The sequence below is a fragment of the Equus caballus genome, chromosome 4 (genome assembly GCF_041296265.1).
Source record: "Equus caballus isolate H_3958 breed thoroughbred chromosome 4, TB-T2T, whole genome shotgun sequence".
Taxonomy (NCBI): Eukaryota; Metazoa; Chordata; class Mammalia; order Perissodactyla; family Equidae; genus Equus; species Equus caballus.
In genome coordinates, this window is record NC_091687.1 from 36,953,950 (window position 1) to 36,971,611 (window position 17,662).

Here is a 17,662-nt window from a genome sequence, read left to right on the forward strand (position 1 = left end):
TGTACTTGGATGTCTGTTTCCTTCCTCAGGTTAGGAAAATTTTTATCTATTATTTCTTCAAATAAATTTTCTACCCCTTTGTCTCTCTTCTCTCCTTCTGGGCCACCTATAATCTGAATATTGGTGTGCTTGATATTGTCCCAAAGTTCCCTTAGACTGATCTCATTCTGTCTAATTCTTTTTCTTTTTCCTGTTCAGCTTGGTGATTTCCTCTAGTCTTTCATCTAGCTCGCTGATCCGTTCTTCTGCATCCTCTACTCTGCTATTGAGTCCCTCTAGTGAGTTTTTCATTTCCAGTACTCTATTCTTCATTTCTGATTGGTTCTTTTTTTATATTTTCCAGTTCTTTGCTGATGAGCTCACTGGGTTCATCCAGTCTTCTCCCAATATCTGTGAGCATCCTTATGAGATTTTGTTTGAACTCTTTGTCAAGTAGGTTGCTTATTTCTATTTCATTTAGTCCTTTTTCTGGGGTTTTGTCCTGTCCCCTTGCTTTGGATGGATTCCTTTGTCTCCTCATTATGCCTCTTTTTCTGTGCTTATTTCTATGTATTAGGTGAGTTGGTTATGTCTCCTCATCTTGGAGAAGTGGCCTTATGTAGGAGATGCCTTATGAGGCCCAGCAGTGTGCTTTCCTCTTGTCACCAGTCCAAATGATCCAGCAGTGACCCCTTTGTGGGCTACTTGTGTCTTTCTGCTGTGGCAGGGCTGCTCTTACTGCAGGCACCCAGGGAGTCTAGTCTTTCTTTCCCTGGCCAGCTGTTTGTAAATCTGGTTTAGGGAGCCTCAGCACTGTTGGCTACAAAGTCTATCAGCACACTCCTATTGCAGTTTTCCTCTTAATTGGGTTGGTACCCAGTGTAACTGGTTGCTAGGCTAGGGGGCTTACAGTTGCGATAGGCCTCAGGCCTACAAGGCTGTTGTCAGTTCTCATAGGAGTGCAGCTGAGTGGGGCTGGCCCTATGCATGGGAGCACCCAATTGTTTTAGGCTTTGGATGGTGGGGCTGATCCCTTTTATGGCTATTTGTGAAGCACAGGTCTTCTGCCCTGATAAGGCTCAGCCCCCACAGGACCACACACGCCGTCAACACAGTCCTGGTCTGTGCACACTTCCCAACCCCCTGGAGCATACCCTGACGCCTCACAGCAGAGGTCCCCACCTCTCCAACAATGCCCCCCACAGTTCACCTGGTCCTCACATAGGCCCTGCCCCACAGATGTGGACGCCGTCACCTGCCTGTAGAGGATCAAGGCACCCTGTCAATACAGGCCAAAAAGTAGTCTGTGGGCTTGCTATTGGGTGGGGCTGGTCCCTAGGGTGGGCTGCCTGCCCTGGCTGAACTGGATTAAATCTGTGCTCTAGTGTGTGTGGCAGACCCCTGGGCTAACAGGCCAAGGGAGGAAGCTCAATGGTACCCACCAGGGTCTGTGTCAGCAGCCTGGACAAGGTCAGAACAATGGCCCCTCCCAATGTCTCAGTCTCCAGAGAAGTCCCTCCTCTCACCAAGATGCCCCCAGAGCCCACCAGGTGAGTCTCATTTCACCAAAGGACTATCAGCCTTCTCTCTGGTGATTTTAGGTTGTTGCAATGAGTGAGTTTGTGCATGGGCCTTTTAGGACCGGGGCCTTTTAGGACCCAGGTCTTTTCGCCTTTTGGCCAATAGCTTTTCTGGGGTAGCCTTGCTACAGTTAATAGCCAGCAAAGACAGGAACAGTAAGACCCCTGTCTCAGTTGGGCTGAGTCTTAAGGATGCTTTTAGCAGTATTGGCCCTGCTCCAGAGCTCACCCCTCCAGGGAGGGCTGCATACCTTAGGGTGGCTCCCGCCTGGCCAGCTGAGAAGCTCTGCTGCTCCCAAACGTGGCTTTTTTCCTCTCCAGCGGGAATTTCTGCCTCTTCAGCCTTTGCCAGGTCTATCTCTTCTTGTGGGGCTTATTTTTTATCCAGTTTTCAGTTTTCTATCCAGGATAATTTTTCCAAAAATAGTTGTAACCTAGTTGTGTTCGTGGGAGGAGATGAGTTCAGAGTCTGCTTATGCCACCATCTTGACGAGATCTCCTCTGGAATTTCCACCCGCACATCTTGATCAATCTATTTTTTATGCTTGTGAAAATCCTCATGAAACAGTGAGTACATCACTGCTACTACCAGTATACTTACTAAATAATGTCAGTGGTTTTATAGTGCCTATTTTTCAAAATATTTAAATCTTGTTATCAAATCCTTATGACAACATTCTGCGAAGGAAGAAAATAACATCCTCAGAAAAATTTGCAAATGAGAATCAAAGTCAAGACTAAAATCATAGACATAAAAGAGAGTTTTCCCATTCAAAGTATTTTCATAATCTTTATTGTGTTAATCTGCCACAAAATGGACCATATTTGTATCCCAAATCCTCAGAGCCCATTATTGTCATGATGGACTCTTATATCTTATAGTGGAACTACATGAGACTGCATTTCAGGCTTCAGGTTAATTCTTTGAATTGCTACTGGCACCTCACATAGCCAAACCAGAATTTAAAGTGAGAAATGTTACGGAGGAAATTGTGAGTAGATTTATATCTTTGTCAAAAGACTTTTCTAACATTTAGAATATTCTAAAGGTAGAATTTATTGGCTTGGGAGGTACAGAACTCTCTGCTAATTGAAATATTGGAACTGAAACTGTATATAAGATTTAGTGGAAGGAATCAATGTACTGGTTAAAAAAACCAAACTATTTGATCTTTAAGGCCTTTTTAAATTCTCTTCTTAGTCTCAAAGTATTTAGATTTGCCATCTGTCCAGCCAAAGTTATTACTGCTTTCCCATTCAATTATTAGTCCTTGATGCTAGTTATAATTCATTTGAATTTCACATTTTGTGGACCTAAATCTGTGAGAGAATATTAAATGAAGTATTATGCCTTGAATTTCCTTGTTCTAAACATACACAAAACAAAAATAAAAGTTCTTATAACTCTCTCTTTGCCGAAGTTAATATAGAGTTTAGTAAAATCTTGTAATTGTTAGGTCATGTAAATCCATGAGTAACTTGTAGGCCCTTAGGCTCCTCAAGAAAATTTTAAACCTGGAATTATCAATGGTATGTTTCTATATACAAAGTTTTCCCCAATAATTTGCCAGTGATTAGTAGTTTAAAAAATCTGTCAGATGATTTTGTATTGAGTTTTTAATATATTTTTTTGTTAAGCATTGTTTGGACAATTTGGTTGAGTATTAATGATGGTAAAATATCTTGAAAAAGATAAAATTTTGGTCAATTGTCTGGGTACATTGTCTTTCTAATGAAAAGCACCCTGGAGGTTCCAAATGTTTGTGTAAGCACACACTTGATTTTCCCACACAATTGTGCTGCATGAAAAATTCTCATTCAAAGGATTGTAAAGGAACAGATCTTTCTTTCTCTCTCTCTCTTTTTCTAGAGTAGAAGCTGTACTTTTTCTTTATTAGCCATTTTGACAGATAAAAATCATTTGGCACATTTTTATGATGCTTTGTGTCATTTACTTGAAACTTAGCCCTTGCCCCTTGAGAAACTTTCTAAAGAGAGCATTTGACAGCTGCTTAAAAAAATGATTGGATGATATTCTCAACATTTATCTATTGCCCATTTAATGTTTTGCCTAAGAAAGAAATGCATTGAAGGTAGACTAACCTATGGTTCAAAAGAAACTCTAACAGAAACAATTACTTTGGCGGAAAAACTCATTATAACTTCCTGAATTAATTGATTTGGGAATCAGCAAACTGGAACTCTGATTCTAAGTTCTAAGAAATAATGCCATGTACATTACACAGAGAATCTTGTCCTGAAACTTGTGGTTAATGAAATAAAATATTAAAAAGAATGCAGCTTTGGAAAATATTTTAAAGGTAGTATTGTATTCCACTTATCTTTGCAATAAACTTTTTTACCTGTTAGGCTGAGGAGAATGTGTTTGATTTTGAAAGTGTCACTCTGACAGAATAAAACTGCCTTGGAATACAGATGATTGTCAAGGGCAAGTAAGTACTAAAGCACTAGCTAGTTCTAAATGTGGAATATTCGTATCATATATGAAGTCATAGAAAAATTTCCATGTTTCCCAAGTAAATACCAAGACTCATAGTACTGCACAAATTGTATGTGATTTTTATAGTTAAACTATACACAATTTGTTTCCTAATTTGTCAGAAAGTTTATGGCAAGATTTAAGTCAGGTATTTGAAACTCAGATTAAATTTTCCACAGAAATTACATTATACATGGCGATTGGATCTTTAGGTCAGTTCATAATGTGTTTGAGAAATCTGTATCATTCAACCAAACACCAAAAAAAAAATCTAACCTTCATCTACCACACTCCTTTAAGGGCAATGATTTAGAGTTTGACTTAGTTTTACAGAAACACATCTGTTCCTTGCAGTAGGATCCTAGATTGTCCTTGTGTTCTGCTTTTCCACTTAAAACACAAGAGAATGGGATAACAAGGTGGCTGAAGATCCATTGGAAGGAAACGGGTGAAATGGAATAAAAGAGGATACAAAATGGAAGGAAAGGAAAATGTTTTTGGAGGAGTTAGATGACCTGAATAACAAGTACTGAGGCTGCTATTCCATCCATTGTTCACGGCATTTGAAGGTTTAGAAATTTTGGAGTAGGGGAAATTGTTCTCTAGAACTGTGCTGTCCAACATGGTAGCCAACAGACAGATATGGCTATTTAAAGTTGAATTAATTAAAATTAAATGCAGTTAAAATCCATTTCCTCAGTTACACTAGCCACATTTCAAATACTCAATAGCTAAATGAGTTTTATGACTACCATATTGGGACAGCAGAGACAGAACATTTCCATCATCACAGAGAGGTCTATTAGACAGTGCTGCTCTAAAGGAAGGGTTGGCAAACTTTTTCCATAGGACCATTTAGTAAATATTCTAGGCTTAGTGGGCCATACATGGCCTATGTCTCGTATTCCTTTTATTCTTTTTACAAACTTTCAAAAATATAAAGACCATTCTTAGGTCATGGATTGTACAATAACAGACTGCAGGCTGGACATAGTTGGTTTATCCGTGCTCTAGAGCACTGTATTCCTTTCTTCTGATGAATAGCAGGATAGGAGGTCAGAGGTACTTCATGGCTAAGAAGTTTTGCTGGGTCCTAAGATAGGTACTTATGCCTCATGTTGAAACTTCAACAAGATCGGTGGCATGGCCCCCTTCTGCCTCTAATAAGGAATATGACTGGGCCTGTAGAGGTCCTCTACTGTGCCCTGGTAAGCAAGGCTGTATTCTTTATTTCAATGATCCTGGGTGGTAGGACTTGAGAAAATGTATTACAATGTTATAATAGGATCACTCTGGAAGCATCAATCTTTTCATCCATGGCAGTTTTATATCAATAAATTACTGAAAATATATATTGATGAAAGGTTTCTACACTCTGTAACAATCTCATTGTAATTAATCTGAAAAGACATCCCATAAATGTTTAATGTGGTGAAGTGGAATCTCTTAAAGGGTATTTATGTTCCTTTAAAAAAGATATCTTTGATATTTACAGTGATGATTGAAATTCAGGAATATATTATGCATCTTGAAAATGTGATCTATTATTTTTTTATTATTACATTTTAAAATATTTGATTTTATAGTTCTCCTTCAGCCATCACTATTTATAATAGTAACTTTGGGGTTTTAAATCTTAACTTGCTTTAAAAACAGGAAAGTAAAATTTAGGAGTATTATTCAAAATATTTATGCATTCAGTTCAACGAGATTTGTTGAACATCAACTATGTGCTAAGTACTATAGATACGAAAATCAATTATGTAATTTCTGATCTCAAGGGCCTAACATGTAGCAGGAAGGCAGGTATATAAACCTGTAAAGCAGTGTATGAAATGCTACATCAGTTGTTCAAGAAAAAGATGTAGAACCCTGGAGCAAAGACCTATATTAAAGTAATGTCTATAAAATCTTCAATAGATCAGAGACATCTCTTTTGGGCTTTTTGGGTTGAGTGGGTTATATTAGAAGTGTGAGAGACAGCTAAGATGTTATGCATAAAACAAACAGCATGAATAAATATAGCGAATATATACTTGGAATGAGTACTCAACGAAAGTAGAGTAGTACAGTTAGGCTTAAGAAGACGGTGTGAAGGTAGGATGAAGGTAGGATGGTAAGATGTGTGGCTAGATATATGGTTAATCTGTGCAGCTTGCTAAAGTTATTGAGTGGTATAATAAAATAGATCATAAGGTAAATTTAAGCATAGTCTTGACTTCAGTCAGGAAATGATTCTGGCAGCAGGATATAAAGTGGATTGGATGAAAGAATAAAGGTAGGGAGATACCATAGAAACTCTTTCCATAGTTAAGGAAAGCAGTATGAAGAACATAAATTAAAACAAATAGCACCACAAGAGAAGGAGTAAGTAGGATTGTAGAGGATTTGGAAAGAAACCTGGGCAGGATTTGATCAATTGGTTTGGTGTAAAGGAGAAGTAAAAAAGGTGATTCCCAATTTTATAGCTTGGTGTATAGATCAGTTTTGAAACTGTTAAAGAAGAAAAGAAATAGAAGGAAATAGGTTTAAGGAATGGAGATAGAGATTTAATTTTGGAGAGACTGGTTTTGAAGAACCAATGGATCATCTAAGAAGAAATGTCTAATAGTAGTATAGATATTTGTTTAGAGCACAAATTCAATTGTGATATGACTGTTGTCTCAAGAGCACATTTCATGTTTGTGAAACGTTTAAGTACTGTATTAAGTGTTTATCAATCACTGCATAGTTTATTGCTTACAAAAACTCATGAGGGGGACACTATTATTACACTCAATTTAGAAATGAGACAAATTTGATTATTTCTACCAGGATTATCTTTTCCATTATGATTCAGAAAAATGTGACAATATGTATGAAAACATCTAACAATGCCTGGTTCATGGTAGAAACTCAAGTGTTGAAACTCAATCCATTCAGATAGTAGAGTATGATAGTTAAGAGCATTGGTTACGGAATCAGATTATGGCTTCAAAATGCACTCCAGTGCCAAAACTGAACCAAGACATTGTAAGGGAGGAAAACTACAGACCCGTATCTCCTATGAACTCACATGCAAACATCCTCAACAAAACATTAGCAAATCAAATCCAACAAAGTATAAAAAGAATTATACACCATGACCAAGTGGGATTTATCCTAGGTATGCTAGGCTGGTTCAAAATTCCAAAATCAATTAATATAATTCATCATGTAAACAGGCTAAAGAAGAAAAATCATATCATCATATCAATAGATGCAGCAAAAGTATTTGAAAAAATCTAACACCCATTTGTGACAAAAAATCTCAGCTAACTGGGACATAGGGGAACTTCTTCAACTTGATAGACAACATCTACAAAGAAGCCTACAGCTAACATCATGCTTAATGATGAGGAACTAGAAACTTCCTCTTTAAGATCAGGAACAATGCCAGGATGTCCCCCTCACTACTTTTATTCAACATTGTACTGGAAATCTTAGCTAATGCAATAAGACAAGAAAAGGAAATTAAAAGTATACAGATTAGGAAAAAAGAAGTAAAATTGTCTTCATTCATAGATGACATCATTGTTTATGTAGAAAATCTCAAAGAATCAACAAAACAACTCCTGGAACTAATAAGCACTTATAACAAAGTTGTGAGATCCAAGGTTAATATACAACAGTCAATTGCTTTTCTATATACCAGCAGTGAACAATTGCATTTGAAATTAAAAAGGCAGCACTGTTTATATGGAAAATAAAAACACAACACCAATTGTGTTTCAAAAAATGAAATAGGTATAGATCTAACAAAAATTCATACCAAAAGTATATGAGAAAAACTAGAGAACTCTGAGGAAGGAAATCAAAGAAGGTCTAAATAAATGGAGAGATATTCCATGTTCATGGATAAGAAGGTACAATATTGTTAAGATGTCAGTTTTCCCTAGCTTCAGTTATAGATTCAAAGCAATCCCAATGAAAATCACAGCAAATTATTTTGTGGATATTGACAAACTGATTTGAAAGTTTATGTGGAAATATAAAGACCCAGAATAACCAAAACAATGTTGAAAAAAAATAAAGTTCAAAGGACTGACACTATCTGACTTCAAGACTTACTATAGAGTTACAGTAAAGAAGACTGTATGGTACTGGTGAAAGAATAAACAAATAGTTCAATGGAACAGAACAGAGAGCCCAGAAACAGACCCATCAAAATTAGTCAACTTGTCTTTGACAAAGGAACTAAGACAATGAAAAAAATCTTATAACCATCCATGAGAAAAACTCAATGGAGAAAGAATAGGCTTTTCAACAAATTGTGATGGAACTATTGGACATCCACATCCAAAAAAAAATAATAATCTTACACTTTTGACAAAACTTTGCTAAAAATGGATCATAGACCTAAACATAAAACACAAAATCATAAATCTTTGAGAAGATAACATAGGATAAAATCTAGGCGATCTTGGTTTTAGTGACGACTTTTTCTATACAAACCAAAAATCATGATCCAAGAAAGAAAACAATGATGTTAGACTTCATTAATGTTAAAAGTTTCTGCTTTGTGAAAGAAACTGTTAAGAAACTGAAAATATAAGCCACAGATTTGGAGAAAATCTTTGCAAAATGCATATCTAGTAAAGGACTTGTCTCCAAACTATACAAGGAACACTTAAAAACTCAATAATAGGAAAACGAACAACCCAATTTAAAAATGGGCAAATGATGTGGACAGATACTCAGCAAAGAATATTTATAGATGGCAACTAAGCATGTAAAAAGATGCTCAACATCATAATTCATTAGGGAATTGCAAGTTAAAACAACAATAAGATACCACACCTATTAGAATGACTAAAATCTAAGACACTGACAACACCAAGTGCTGGTGAGCATGTGGAGCAACAGGAACTCACTCGTTGCTGGTGGGAATGCAAAATGGTGCAGCCACTTAAAAGACAGTCTGGCAGTTTTTTCAAAAGTTAAGCATAGTCTTACCTTATGATCCAGAAATCACACTTATTATGTGCTGATTTATGTTGCGCCAGAAAGATATGTTGAAATCTCAACCCCTGGTACTTCATAATGTGACCTTATTTGGAAACAGAGTCTTTACAGAGGTTATCAAGTCAAAATAAGGTCATTAAGGTGGACCCTGATCCATTATGACTGGTGTCCTTATAAAAGGGGAAAATTGGACACAGAGACAGACATGCACAGAGTAAAGATGAAATGATGGCACAGAGGAAAACACCACATGAAGAAGAAGGCAGAGGTTCGAGTAAGGCATCTACAATCCAAGGAACACCAAAGATTGCCAGCAAATCACCAGAAGGTAGGAGAGGAGTATGGAACAGATTCTCCCTCACTGCCCTAAGAAGGAGCCCACCCTGTTGACAGCTTGATTTCAGGCTTCCAGCCTCTAGAACTGTGAGACAATACATTTCTCTTGTTCTTAGCCACCTGGTTTGTGGTACTTTGTTATAGCAGCCTCGGGAAACTAATAACGAACTGCTGAGTATTTACTCAAATGAATTGAAAATTTGTGTCCACACAAAAGCCTGTATATGACTATTTATAGCAGCTTTATACATAATTACCAAAACTTGGAATTGACCAAGATGCCTTTCAGTAGGTGAATGGATAAATAAACTCTGATACATCTAAGCAAAGGAGGATTATTCAGTGATAAAAAGAAATGAGCTATCAAACCATGAAAAGACACAGAGGAACTTTAAACGCATATTGCTAAGTGAAAGAAACCAGTCTGAAAAGGCTATATATTGTATGATTCTAGCTATATGATATTCTGGAAAAAGCACAACTATAGAGACAGTAAAATCATCAGTGGTTGCCAGAGGGTTGGCAGGAGGGCAGGAGAGATGAACAGATAGAGCACAGGTGATTTTTAGGGAGTGAAGCTATTCTGTATGATACTATAATGGCAGATACATAACATTATGCATTTGTCAAAACCCATGGAACTGTGCAACACAAAGAATGAACCCTAATGTAAACTACAGAATTTATTTAATGATAATGTATAATCAACTGTAACAAATGTACCAGAGTAGCAAGATGCTAATAATAAGGGAAAGCGTGTGCAGGGCTGTGGGGATGGGTAAAAGAGGGTATATGGGAATTCTCTGTACTTTCTTTTCAATTTTTCAGTAAACCTTAAACTTCTCTAAAAACTGAAGTCTATTAATTAAGAAAAACACACTCCAACCTTTATTAGCTGTGTGTCCTTGAATGATTTATCTTCCCTGTGCCTTGGTTTTCTCTTCTGTAAAAAAGGAACTAAAAACAGAACTACTTTATAGGGTTGTTGTGAGAATTAAATGTGATAATACATGTAAATTGCTTAGCACAGTGCCTCGTACTTAGTTGGTACTCAAATATGTTGCTAACTATTTAAAGAGAAGTCAGGGTTTCATAGACGTCATGTATTCGTATTTGTTTTTGAAATGGAAGTTTTTGACATGCCTAGATGCTAGCCTGTTGGAAATTTAATATATGTATATAGAGAGTTTAATTTTATTATGTTTCACATTTTGCCTGTGACTGGTACATATTGTTGAAACAAGCATTTTAAATAAGAGAATCTACTGGTAACGTGTTTTCCCATAAGGGCTAGAGGACCTTATACAACTCCTTGACCTTATGCAGCAGATGTAAACATTGTATGAAATTTACCAAGTGGAGTTACTATGATGGATAACTGTGGACATATCTTAAAAGCCTCATCTCTAGGGCTCTATTAAAACAATCCTGTTCAGACAAACAATAGTTTAGAACCATATTAGTGCACATATGAGATCTTTAGGGACATTTAATAATAGCTTATCTCTTCTTATTTTATTAGAAATCTTGCCTTTACTAGAAGGTGAGGTTGAAAATCAGTTTTATGTTGTCTAATTCAATTTTAAAACCCAGCAACATAAAGCTCACAGGCTGGTAGCAGTATTTGTAAATTAAAGATTTCTTTAATCTTCAGTGACAGAGATTTATGAAACATTGCTTTAAATTGAGCTTCATGTGGTAAAGCAAATTGAGTTTATTTTATAGACAAAAGCTATTTGATGAAACCCATAGATTACTTTGGCCACTGAAGGGTATAAATTATCTCTAACTAAATTTTGTCAGTACTGTATGTTAAGCTATTTAGATAAAACATGCTTTTGACATTTATTGCAAAATGATACCTTCTTCTAGACTCCTGAATTCTCTGGAGTTGAGTATAGAATGAATCATTAAGGGAATTAGTAATCCTTCTCTTGACATGAATTGTATTATCCAAGGATGTGAAAATTTGAATGTATTTTTCTAAGTAAATTATTGTGAAAAGGTATCCAAACTTATTATGATGAATTTGAGGCATGCCAAAATATTATACAACCCACATGCATAATTTCTAGGAAAATTCACTGTCATTATTTAGGATTTTTAATGTGTATTCTTTCCTACAGGGTGTAATCCCACGTAGAGGTGAAGGGAAGTAAATCATTGTGATGATGGTGGTGCTTGCTCATATGAAGAAAGCAGTTCTTACAGAGAGTGAGGCTTTCTAGTGGACACCCCACCACCAAAGCTGGTGTTGCTGTTGTTATTTCCCTCTAGCAACAGCAAAAAGGCATTCATTATGAGCAAAGCTCTGTGCTAGAAAGAAACAAAATATTTTTTAAAACTCCAAGGAACAAAACATTTAATGGGCAAAACAGGCTAATGTGTATGTGTGTATAAATATTGAAACAGACAACCAACCACAGGGCTTGACAACTGGGGAGGTATGAAAGATTAAGAATGGGTGGATGGTTTTAAATAAACCCACTATACCTGGACCCAAGAAAATCATTATTTGGTAATATTTGTAATCCATTTAGTGCAACATTCAAATTTTTCTGTATAGCATCTGTCATTAAACATTTCAATTTAATAATTTAATTATGAATTATATTGGCTGCCACTAATTGGGAAGGAGATAATAAGCTTCTGATTAATAGATTTTTTTTTTGCTAAAAAATGCTTCTGTAAACAAACCTAGCCCAAAACATTGCAACTTTTATTTGTGTTATTTATATAGAACCATGGTGGCCCTAACACGCATGGCACATAGCCTTCCATCCTAGCTAACATAATTTAAGCAAAATGTCATGTCTCTGCTTCAAGAACACCCTGGTAGAGATGTTAGAAAAGAATATATTTCATGAATTCATTGACCAAAGCATTTTCCACTCTAACGATTGTTGTCTTTTCACAGCTAATATTAATCTATTTACATTTGTCTATTAATTACATATGTGGACTTTTTTCCACCATATATATTTTTTCTTGTTTACCATGCTCTTCCTTAACTTGCTTTCATTTTCTTTCCTACCTTCTGTTAGACTGATGATCTTTGCCTTACTTTAATTTTTAATTTCATCTGCTGGTTTAGATGCTACAGATTCTATTTTCTTTTAGTTATCCTTACATTCTTTTAACAATCAGATTTAAAAATAATATTTTCTCTTAAAGTCTACATTTGTCTACAATAGCACTATTCTTCTCCCCAAGATGAGAATTTATGTATACTTTTCACCAAGACTTTCTATTTTCCTTATTATTTGGTTTTAAAATATTAGCCCTACTTTTATTTTATATAATTTTACAATCAAATGTTAATTAAATTTAATAAAAAATTATTTATTTATCAGTTTTTTTTCATTCCATTCTTGGCTAGACCAATAGCAAATATTTGATATCATTATATCTCACAGGGATAATTGCAAAGCCTACTCCTGGAAAAGGTAGTCTATGTGCAAAAGGAGTTGTAGCGTCCTGCCAACTCTATTGTAACTTATGAACACATATGGAAAATTTGGGAGCACATATGGAAGTAGATTTTAATGGTCTTAGACCAAAGACCAAAGAGTATAAAATATATGATTATATCGGGTTGAATTTATCACTATGAGTGTACTCACTGGAGTTCAGGGTCTGTTGGCTCTAGCAGCTTGGAGTGGGATTAGCTGTACTAGGTTGGTTAATTGAAACTTGGACACAACTGTTTCTTACAGTAGAGTGAAGTGAGATGCCAGAACTTCTTTTATATATTTTAGAGGAAGGAGTCCTATGGATTAGTGAGATAGAAATATGAAAGTAGACATATTTATATTCAACTAGTTCAGTCAGTCCCTAACTGGGGACTATCTAGGAGGGTCTGGAGGACATACACTTCACCAAGGCATTAAGAAATACATTGGTGAGTGGAGCACCGTAATCCTTGAAAAGTTTTGTTTTTGTTACCCTCTATAGAGGGTAAATAAAAATATGGTGGAAGATGCACCTATTGATTGAGTTCCCTAATTTCAATAAGAATAATGGGCTTAATACTTCAAAGATGGCGATTTTTAAAACATCCATATTTCAGTCCTCTGTTTGGTCATTAAAAAGCCACATAGGCCCTGTAGAATGTCTGTATAGTATTGATTCAGTGGTGACTCCAACCACAATTGCAATTGTTATGATGTCTTTATTATGTCAAATCAACACAGCCCCTGACAGTTATACAACTACTGTCTTAGCAAAAATTTTCTGTTTCATAATAGCCGGTAAAGACAAGCAGAAGCAATTTGCCTTTGCCTATCATGATCAATAGTACATTTTCATTATCTTGCCTCCAGGATAGTCAATGCTCCTGATTTTGTTCATAATATAGTCGTAAAAGTCTACAGGGTTCTTAAACATTCTACCTCAATGAGGTCCATTACATGTATAACATTATGCTAATTGGATTTGGTGACCAGGAATGAGCAAGCACCTAGATGTCTCGGTAAGAAACATCTAAGCCAGAGGATGAGAAATAAAATTTCAGGAGGTAGCCACATTTGTGAAGTTTCTAAGAATTGAATGGTCTCAGAAATGTCAGAATAACTCCTTAAATGTAAGAAAGAACTGGTTCTACCTTGTACTGCTATACACAAAGAAAGAATCACAACAATTGGTGGACATTTTTGTATATTAAAGTTAACAAATTTCATATTTGGAGATGCTCTTTCAACCTATTTACTGAGTAAACCGCAGATTTTGAGAGGAGCCCAGAACAAGAGAAAGATCTGCAATAGGTCGAGGTTTCAGAGCAAGCTTCTTTGACCCAATAGATCCAATTGCACCTAAAGCCTAGACAAGCATGCTGCACAAAGCCTCTGCTTCATTCCAAAGAGAGCATAATGCATACCTCTAAGATTTTGGGTAAGTTTCTCTTGCGTGCTGCACTCCAATAAGGAGCATGATAATAGATCCCATACCAGAACTAGACTATTGTGTTTCCAGGTCAGTGAAGGGTGTTTTGTGGTTTGTTTGGATGATAACTGGGTATTCCAATGGTAACTAGAACAATAACTCAAATGCTTGAACTTTATTGAAGTGGATAGGCAATGCTTCTGCAAATCAGAGGCCCCTGGCTAGTGACCCCTATTTTCTAGCAAGAGGCATAGTCACACAGGCCATGTGTTTTAGGACTTTCCTATTTTCATTTCCATTTAAACAGAACACATCGCACCCTAACATGCTATCCTGTCTTGGACTAGTATACTTAGTTTTAGAAGATCAAGGATGAAATCAGAAGAGCATCATTCCTCCCATATAGGTTCAGTGTAATTCTAATCTCCCTTTCCCACTCATGGAGCCTGCTTACTTCTGGGAATGTCCCCTCAAGACCATTAATAATAATAATAAAAAAAAGAATGTTATCTTTGGTCTCTAGTTCATGATACAGTCAACATAAGAGATAAGTCACAAATTAATAACCTGCAATTCAAATCCTTATCATTAGTAGATGGTACCACTCCCAGGAGACTACTTTCTTAACCACCCTTGGATATATTCTTTACTTTCATTTAATATTTTATAAAACAGCAAATATCTCATTAAATCAAAGATTACCAATATGAACCATAATACATGATTGTGGCTCCCTGTCAGTTTTGAAGGATATTCTTATAGTGATAAGAGACTAAGAACCAGTAAAATGGAAAGACGGTTTGACTATTGAGTGCTTACTCGTAGGTATGTCATAGAGCAGTTAAAATACGAGGTAAAGGTAGAAATACATGTTGTGTCTCTATTAGTCTAATAAGCTATAGAGGGATTTAAAAAATGAAGATCTTAAATTCCAGGAAGTAGCCAAGGTAAGTTAGTAAAGATTCAAGCAATGAGGTCATATATACAACCATAATTCTATATCTTGTCAACTAAAGTGCCTCACTGTAGCCTTACCTTGGCCAAGGTCATATGCATTAATAACTTACGTGTGTATAGTGCTTTTAAACTTTTAAATCCTTTCACATCTATTAGTCACTTCATCCTCACAACAACCCTGTGAGGTAGGCAGCTCAGGAGTTACTATCTAGCCCACATTTGACAGATGAGGAAACTGGTGTAGAGCAGTAAACTAAATTGCCTCACATTACTGACAAAGCCACGGCTAACTAGCTGTCTGGACTTGGCTCCATCTATTTTCTTTTAGGCCACCTCTTACATATCTGAAAGGTCTTTCAATCAGCGGAGAAGCTTGGGAAAAGTAACTAGCATATATATTCCTACCACTCTGCATATTAATGGTTCGTCCATTCTTTTTTTCCTGAGGAGATAGAAAAAGAGCCAGGGTACCAGAAGAAAGATGTTGGAACTGGGCTTCTATTGGTTTAGGAAACACAACCTTTTGTAATCAGTTCCTAACTTTTGGTATTCGAAATTAACCTCTGAAGAAATTTTTCAAGCCCTAGCTGAAAAGCACTGGTGGCCTCTTCCACTGCTGTCGCCAAGCGTCTGACTGTGATCACGGCATCCCTGCGGAGCTCGTTGGCCATATCTTGCTGAGCACTGGCCTCCTCACCAATAGCAATTAGCCTGTCCAATTTTTCTTCCTCACTCTTGGAAAGTTCTCATGCCAATCTCCTGTTTTCTCCCAACTCAGCTGCAATAGTCCTGACTACTGACCGCCTTCTTTGCCTTGCCCACCTTGGAGGGGGCTCACTGGTCAAAGGCCTGTCCTCACCAGAAACAAAAGGAATTCTGGAGGAGGAGACTGGAGGTTGCTGTGTGGAGGCCACCCCAGGAGTGTTTCGGCTGGTGCTGGTGCAGGGACTGGGCTCACCGGACACAGCCAGTCTGGTCATGGAGCTGCTCTGACAGGAAGTAACTGCACCTCTGAAAAGGTGGTGGGAGCTGCTGCAGCTGGGAGTCCCTTGAGAGCACCCTGCACCCAAGGATTCATCCCAGGAGTCCTCAACGTCACTGGTTTCTTGCATTTGCTCAGTGATTCTCAGCTGACAATCCTCATCTGAGTCCTTAACTGTTTTCAAGGTAGGCTGATGATCTACTGCCTGAGTCCTTTTTGCTCTCAGAATGCTGGTTCCCTCTTCCCCTGGGGTGTCAGAGGCCACTAAGTTCTGATCACAGTGCTTGGCCCAAGCAGCATCCTCCAGTAAGTTGTCTGGGTCAGTCACTATCTGATTTTGGAGAAGCTGATCCAATGTATCATAAAATGGACAGTGTGGTGGATCACCCATACTTGTGGCATGGGCAACATATGCCTTTAAATACAATACCTTCAGAACTTTAAACTTGGAGTGGCACAGACGTTTGGTGCGGCGGAAGCCTTCCTGCTGCATTTGTTTAGACACAGCCTGATAGACATCTGTATTATCATGCACAGTCTGGATGTGCTGAATATACTCTGCCTCACCTAGTATGGAGAGAAGAGTTCGTGCCTCCTGTGTGGACCACTGGATGACCGCACTGCTATTGGAACTGCCCATAGTGGGCTGGGAAGGAAGGCCAGCTGAAGGAAGCTCCTGGGCATCAAGGTGCAAATCTGAAGGTGTGGGGAAGCTCTCTGCGCTCAGTGTATTTCCAGGAGCCAGCAGATTCTTCCCTCTCAGGGCTAATTGCTGAGAAGCCAGGTCCAAGGACCGAATTTCTGGCTGGAAGGCCACAGGGGAATGAGAGTTACAGGCAGGGTGGAAGGATAATTGCGGCAGCAAGTTAAGTGGTGCTACCTGTAAGTAGGTGGCAAACAGGTAGGATGCCAAGACTGAGAAAGCCCAACTTTGGGAGTTTACCCAGGATGGGTACTGGAGCAGGGGCTAAAAAGAGCCTTACTGACTTGATAACAAGGGGACTGGCTCCTCCGCAAAGGGCAGAATGCTTCCAAGGCTGAGACCTGGTACTACTGTGGATCTGTAAAAATCACCACTGTCTACTAAGAAGACAGACCGAGGAGGGAAATACCTGGACCATGAGGCAGCTCACTCTGGAGAAGTGCATGCAGGACCATGGTGTAGCAGGACGTCTGAAGGGTGCTCATGCTTTAATAACCTTGGCCCAAGTAGCACGCTGTGGCTATACATTAGCATCTGACTGTCACCAGTGCATTCCTTTGTCAAAAGGCAACTTTCAGGGCCAGAAAAGAGAGCTTAAGTTGTTCCTGCTGATGCAAACTTTTTGCATAGTATAGCAGAAGACAACCACATCATTACTTGAACCATCTGCCCTAAAACAGCAAGCAGGGGATAAATGTATGGAAACATTCTGCATCTTGATTATATCAATGTCAGTATAGTTTTGCAAGATGTTACCATTG

General features: G+C 37.6%; 1 pseudogene; it reads right to left on the minus strand.

Annotated features, from left to right (window-relative positions):
• Positions 1 to 15,138: 15,138 nt before the first annotated feature.
• Positions 15,139 to 17,148, minus strand: LOC138923951 (myb/SANT-like DNA-binding domain-containing protein 7; annotated as a pseudogene).
• Positions 17,149 to 17,662: the final 514 nt, after the last annotated feature.